Below are 7,268 nucleotides of genomic sequence, written 5' to 3' on the forward strand. Positions count from 1 at the left end.
GTGGAGAAGAAGGGGGGCTTTGGAATCTAGGGGAGGACTGGTCCAGTTCTCAGCGATGTGGCTGGGATAAGACAGCTGTCGTCTCTGCTCTGAGCCCAGAAGGATCCCCTAGCCCTTCGGTGATCATTCAGCCTGGTTATACTCACCTTAATACCAGTCCTTCAATCATGGGCTCTTCTTTCAAGAAACGAAAATGATTCGGGCTACATCTGTCAACCACATAAGACTCTAATCAGAGATCAGACCAGGCACAGAAAAGACCCTGCTGCCCATGACTGAAACAGAGGCCTTCCTATAGGGACCGGGGCATTCAAACACTGGAGGATTCCTTATTCTAGGCCCCCAAGCATTTACTCCCTTCTTTCCACACCCACATCTCACCTCCCTTGTCGTCTGATGCCCGTCGCTGGCTCATGTGCCTTCAATTTGGATCTCCCAAGGGTTTCTCACTCAGGCCCTCTTCATGCCTTGCAGCTGGTCTCTCTGGAAGGCCTCACCTCAGTCCTTGATAATCTATCACCCTAGCCCTCCGAAGGATTTCATCAGATTCCCTGTAAACATTTTGGATGTGAACTTGCCTATAGATTTGGTGACTACAGTTGTCTAAAATGTTCCCAGAAGCTCTGCTGATCAGCCCAGGACAGAGAGACTGGAGAGCTGGTAGGACTCTCCATCCCCCAGCTTGACCCGTTTCCCTTCTGCTTCTTCATCCAGGCTTGTCAGGTGATTAGATGACCAGAGAAGTGATCTCAGTACCCACTTCCACACCTTTCCCCTCCCTTGTCCCTAACCTGAAACCCCAGGTTGTCATTCTCTAAACTGTCCTTGAAATCAGCAGCCATGTCTAACATACTCATGTGCCCCAAACACAATAGCTCGCAATTTAAGGGTTCAATAAATATTTACTGAATCAGTCCTCAAACTTCTTGAGTATATTTCCTTCTTTTCTCAGTACATGGTCCTGTCAAGAATCACACACTTTTAAAATTCCCAAGGCAGCTTTTGAGGAGCTGTTGAGAGGCATTAACCTCTTTTAGTATCAGATGCTGAGGAGGAAATGCGCGGATGTCCAGGTCTGGGACCCAGAGCTGAGCACATGGCCTGTCTGCCTCCCCCGAGCCTCCAGGCCCCAGGCAGGATTGTCTCGCCTCACTCATCCTTGCCGCCAAGGCCTCTTCGGCTGTATTTATATACACTAAAGCCTCTGCCCGAATAAAACATCCATGTAAAATCCAATTTCCTCAGAATCTCTTTTGGAGCCTGGGCCTGAGATGGAGTAGGTAACCCCGGCCGTAACTGCCTGAACCACTCCTGCTGGCTGCAAAGGTGAGGCCCATTTTTCAATTATCTATCTGCTCTGACAGCAGCGGTCCAACCACCGAGCCAGGGAAGGGGGAGGGGGAAGCAGAGATGGGGAGAAGGGAGAAAGAGGGCAAGGGCACGGTTGGGAAGAAAGAAAGGGAGAAACCTAGAGACAGGAGCGCGGGAGAGACCCTGCACGTGGCACCCAGAAGGTGCTCAAGAATTATTTGGAAAATGAGCGTCTGGAAGAGTGAAATTGGGAGGGTGGGGGAGAGGTGAGGAGAGAGACAGTGGGTGGAGAGGGAGAGACGGCGAGGGAGGGGGAGGGGGAAGGGGAGGCGAGCGTGGATGGAGCCAACAAGAGGCTCCTGTGTCAATCCGTGGAAACGGGAGGCAGAGTGATGCGGTCACAGCTCCTGCCATCAATATCCTCTAATATAAATGTCAGTGATGCTATTTTCCGCGCAGTCATTTCGCACACTGCTGATTACATTAACGTATAATGGAGGGGCGCCGGCTCCACTGCTTTCTCCCCTAACCCTCCCCCCGGTGATGTGTCAATAGCCGCCTCCATGAACAAGTCAATTTTCTGCAGGCTTGGCAGCGGAATAAATCTGCCCGGCTATGGGGAGAGCTGGAGATATTTATATACCCGGCTCTTGCCTCCCGTGTGCGCGCGTGCGTGTGCGCGGCGGGCGCGGGCTTGCGGCGGGCTAGGGGGTGGGGAGGGTGGGGGCGCGCCGCCGAACTGAATGATTTCCAGCCCGGACTCAATAAGAGGAGAATTTAGAGCGGTCCCTGAGCTGGGCTCCCAGAAACAGCCTTACACGTTTATTTTCCTTAGCTGAACAGGAAAGGCGAGAATTATATGTGGATTTATAGGGCAGGCGCAGCTCAATCCAAATGCTCCCGCTCCGGGGGGCGGGAGGGAGGCGGCGGGCAGGGGGGCGGACCGCTGGGACCCCGGCTCGAGCCTGTGCGGGTAGGGGCTCACCCCCCTCGCTAGTCGCGTTAATTACATTTGTTCTTGTCCTTCGTGAGGGCAAGACTTCAGCGCAGCCCGCGTGAGGGGTTTGAGTCGGGGGGGAGGCACAGGCCAGGACCGCTTGGAGTTGGGGGGGCGGACAGGAATGGGGACGAGGAAAGAACGGGAAGGGGGGTGCTGTCAGCTTCAGCTCAGAAGCGGATCAATAGTACGAGATCTAATGGGCTAACTGCCAAGCGGGCGCACCCAGGCGCTGCCCCGCGGGGGCGGGAGGGGGCGGGCGAAGGACGAGAGAAAGGAAGGGGGGTGGGTAGGGGAGGGAGTGAGGACGGGAGGGGGAAGGGCAGGAAGAGTGGGCGAGATGGGGGGAGGAGGAAGAGAGATAAAATCGAGAAAGGGACAGAGGGAGAGCGGAAGTGAGGGGGGACAGGACAGTCTTCGTGGGGGCGTCTCGTCAACATCCTTTCCCCGCTCGTCTCTGGAACAAGGAACCTGTCCCTGAGCAGCCAGACCCCCGCTGCCGCCCGCCCCCAGCCTCAACTCTGCCACTAAGCCGCCAGGGGGCGGCGCGACCCTGTGCTGTCCCCGCAGATCTCCGCGCCACCTCGCCGTGGCTCTAGTGACCCGCCGCCTCCGACGCACGGTCCCTGCGCGGTGCCCTCTGTCCTTTCCCGGAGGCCTCCCTGCGAGGCCGGGTTGGGAGTAGGGCAGCTCGGCCCCTCTCGGGGCCCCGAACAGAAGCAACTTTCTGATTTTTACAGTGCCCAGCATGGCACGGGGAAGTGCCTCGGGGGGTGGATCACCGGGCCAGGGGCTAACCAGGGTTCCCCAAAGATACCCAAGGCTGCAGCTGACACGGCTTCGGAGGCGGTGTGGGATTTTTGGGCCTTCGCAACCCAACGGCGCAGCGCAGGCGAGTCTCTGGGACAGTCCCCGCGCGAAGGGTCCTTCTGTGTGTGCTGTGCGGGCCAGCCAAGGTCGCCGGGATCAATGCCCAGTTTTAACTCTTTCGGTTCCTGGCCACTGTTGGGCTCCTAATCTTCCAGCTATAGGCGAATCCTTTTCTCAGCTCCTGCTTGTCCCTTCCCAAACTGAGAAAATAAAATACAGCCCCACACCCCTACTGGCAAATTCTGCCACCCTGTAGAGGGGAGCCTAGTTCAATGGTTCTAAACCTGGGGGCATATCAGAATTACTTGAGGGAGCTTTTCAACATAAACGTGTTGATTCACATGCACTCATATTGTAAGGGGTGTGTATGGGCCTGCAGGGGTTCCTGGAAACACACACTTTTTCAAAGCTCTCCAAGTAACTCTGATATATTCCTATACAGGCATTGCCTGAAGAAAGCAATGACTATTGAACATTTTTTTCCTGTTTGGTATGGTAGCTCAGCCTGGGCTCTTTGCCCTCATCGAAATGTCTATGTGTCTCACTGTGTGTATATGTCATTGGGTACCTGTAAGCATTGTTTTTATGCATCTCTTTGTGCATCCTCTATGTGTAGATGTCACACGTGTTGTCCTGTGTGCCATTGATGTTATCCTCAGGGTTGAGAGCCCCTGATGTGTGTGTGTTGTCGTACATGCCTGTCCTGATGAGAGCAAGCGTGGGTCTCGTGATTTGTGTTGAGCACATCTCTGTGGGCTCCATTGTGGGGCACAGCCATTGTCTCCACGTCATTGAGAGTGTGTGCTGGCAAGAGCTCATGACACAAATGGAACGAAGCTGATCTGCCCCAGAAGCAAAGGCAGCAATGACCTTCTTTTTCCAATTATATCCTGGTCAGAGGTGAGCGACCTCTCCCCACTGAGGCCGCTTCTTGTCATGCAAACTGAGCAGACGGATGGAGATTAGAGGAATGTGACCGAGTCACGTGTGAAAACAATCAGCTATCAATGAACCCCGATCAATGCCCCAGATTACAGATGAGCCCAAGGCCAGCAGCCACTTCAGAGTTTTTCCCAAGGAGAAGAGAAAGCATAGTACACGATAGCTGTTCCCAGAACACTGTCACACACAAGTCCCACACCCAGAGAGACACCTAGGCACTTATACAGTCTGAGTACAGGTAGAAAATGCCTTGGGGAGAGCTGAGCAAATGAATGGCCATAGGTGCTGAATTGGTGGCCAACTATTGTTAGTAATAGGCGGTTATTGTTTTTGCTAAGGACATAGCCTTTATTCAGCTGGTAGGGGGAAGTGTAAAAGCCTGTGTTGAGTGTTTTCTATTTTAAGTCTGGAGAGTTAGGATTCTAAGTGGGTCACGGGAGGCAGTGTGGGGATTTGGAGGAAACGCTCACGTCAGGAACAGAGCAATAGAGGGCTGTGTTGAGGGGGTGGCAAAGGAAAGTCTTTGGTCAGCTGTGGGCAGGGGGTAGATGTGCAGCAGATGGGCTCCTGGGACCAGGGTATCTGTCCTTAGGACAGCTTGAAACCAGGCTGCGGGGTGAGCAAGCTAAGCTTCCCAAGGGCAGGGCCAACCCTCACCACAAATATGCTCCAGGATAAAAGGCAGAACAGAGAGAACTGGGCAAAGGGAGCCAAAACTTCTGAAGGTTAGGGCCATGAAGGGTCCTCGTGATTAATCTTTGGAGGGAGGTAGAGGCAGGAATTTGGGGGACTGTTAGGACTTAGAAGCCAAGACTAGTTCGGTACCTAGAGAGTCAAGGGAGACCAGTGAGGCAATGGGAAGAGTTATGGAAAGGCCTGAATACCTCGTCAGACCTGCCTCTCCTATTGGCTCAGCCTACCTCTAACTGGGACGTCAGCGTGGCTGATCTAGCACCCAGGACAGCCAAGGTTGAGAGCATCAGGCCATCTCCCTGTGGGGTGTGACAGGCAGTCCTCATGGCCTTTAATTTTCTTAGAATTCCTTGGGTGCACTTTTGTGGAGGTCCCAGTATGTTTAGGGCTTCCCAGGTGACCCTAGTGGTAAAGAATCCACCTGCCAATCCAGGAGACATAAGAGACACAGGTTTAAAGATCTCCTGGAATAGGAAATGGCACCCCACTCCAGTATTCTTGCCTGGAAAATTCCATGGACAGAGGAGCCTGACAGGCTACAGTCCATGGGGTTGCAAACAGTTGGACATGACTGAGCATGAGCACGCACATGTACCCTATGTTTTACCCTATTATAAGAATGTAAAGATGGGCAAGAATGCCCTTAGGGAACTTAGAGTCCAATGCAGAATAAAGAATTTGAAGATTTTCTTTTTTGGAGGAAAAAAGTAGTGTTACATAAGGGCAAACTGCCTAGATTCAAACCCCAGCTATGTCATTTCCCAGCTTCAGTTTATGAGTTCCCAGGCCCTCCTTCCCTCCGTCTGTAGAACAGGGGTACCTATGTCTAAGGATTGTTGTGCAAGTTTTAGGCAAAGTCCTTAGAACAGTGCCTAGACATAAGAGTTAGTTTTTCTCATCTTTCTTTCAGTTTTCTGGTATAGTGCCTTTGGAAAAGTTCTATTCTTATGTCAGCAGAATTAAAGTGAAAAATGACAAGGTAAGTGGACAGTCAGAAGACTCTGAGAGGGACTTCCTTGGTAGTCCAGGTGCTGAGACTCCAAGTTCCCAATGCAGGGGGTCCAAGTTCAATCCTTGGTTAGGAAACGAGATCCCATATGCCAAGCAATTGAGTTCACATGCTGCAATGAAGATCGAAGATCCCACTTGGTGTGACTAAGACCCAGTGCAGCCAAATAAATAAATAAACATTTTTTAAAAAGAAGAAGATGCTGAGAGGCTGGAGTGTGTTGGGGTGGGACAGTGGGGCCTGCTAGGGGATATGGGTATCCTGCTGTGAGGTGAATGGAGTAGCTGAGATACTCTTTCTAGAAGACTCGTAGGGCAGAAAGACGAGGAGGGGAGGACCTCTGTGTAGAGCTCCACAGTTAGGACAGTTCAGCAAGCCTAACTCTGTCTCTCCCCCTCCCCTGGGAAGGGCACCCTGCGCTGAGGCAGCTGGCCCATAGACATTGCAGGGGGCAGGGTGCATGGGGAGCCCTGTAGAACACTTTTGCTTTCCTGGAATAGGCACGTCCAGCTTCCCTCTCCTGCACTTGACCTTAACTACAGCAGCCCCCTCTGCTGGCCTCAGCAGGCCTAGACCTGGGCCCTGCCTTCACTGATCTCCATTCCTTTCAGTGAGATTGGAGCCAGAAGATTCCTGAACTGAGCCTACTTGTCTACCCAGACTCTAGTAGCACTGGGAAAAGGTCCAGGCAGAAAGCTCAGCCAGATGGTAAAGTTCTAGGCTCTGAAAACAGAGTCTGGAGTGGAAGTTTGAAGCTTGATTCTGCCACTTACTAGCTGAGATGAACTTGGGCAAGTCATTTCATTTTAGTCTCAGTTTCTTCACCTGAAAAATAGGAACAAAAACGCCTACAGGTGAGGTTGTTGTGAGGATCAAATAAGGTAGTGCACTTTATAAAGCGTTTGACACATACCACTAAGTAAGCGATCAACCAATTCTCCAGCAATTTGCCCAAGAAGGTACTTCTTGTTTATGGTAACACTGGCTTCCTTTAGGGGTCTTAGTCCTTCTTAACTGTGGGCTTCTGGGGACCTCACTGTCCCAGATTTGTTTATTCAAACCCCAAAGCACTAAATGGCTAAACAGTTGCCAGGAGCTGCTGCTTCTTTATAGGATGGGGTCTGGGAATCCTGGTACAGTGCAGGGGATAAAGAGTTAAGGCGGGTGGAGGGGCTGCTGGTGTGGGAGTGGGTCACCCCTCCCCTTCCATTGATTATTCTCCTCTCCAGGTGTTTTTGTGGCTTTTTTCCCTCCCTTGGGTGGGAGTGGGGGCTGCTGGGTCCACTTCGGGCTTAGTTATTGTTTTAATTTTGGTGCTGGCTCCCTGGTGCCCAGAGCGGATAATGAAAGAGGAAAAGAGAGGTCAGGGTGGTGCCCAGGCAGCAGATTTCTGCCCGACAGACTGGGCCGGGTCGGGTGGGGAAGTGGGGGATGTGTTAAGTTAGT

Source organism: Giraffa tippelskirchi, chromosome 2 (assembly GCF_054371585.1).
Source record: "Giraffa tippelskirchi isolate mGirTip1 chromosome 2, T2T-mGirTip1v1.2.pri, whole genome shotgun sequence".
NCBI classification, from domain to species: Eukaryota; Metazoa; Chordata; class Mammalia; order Artiodactyla; family Giraffidae; genus Giraffa; species Giraffa tippelskirchi.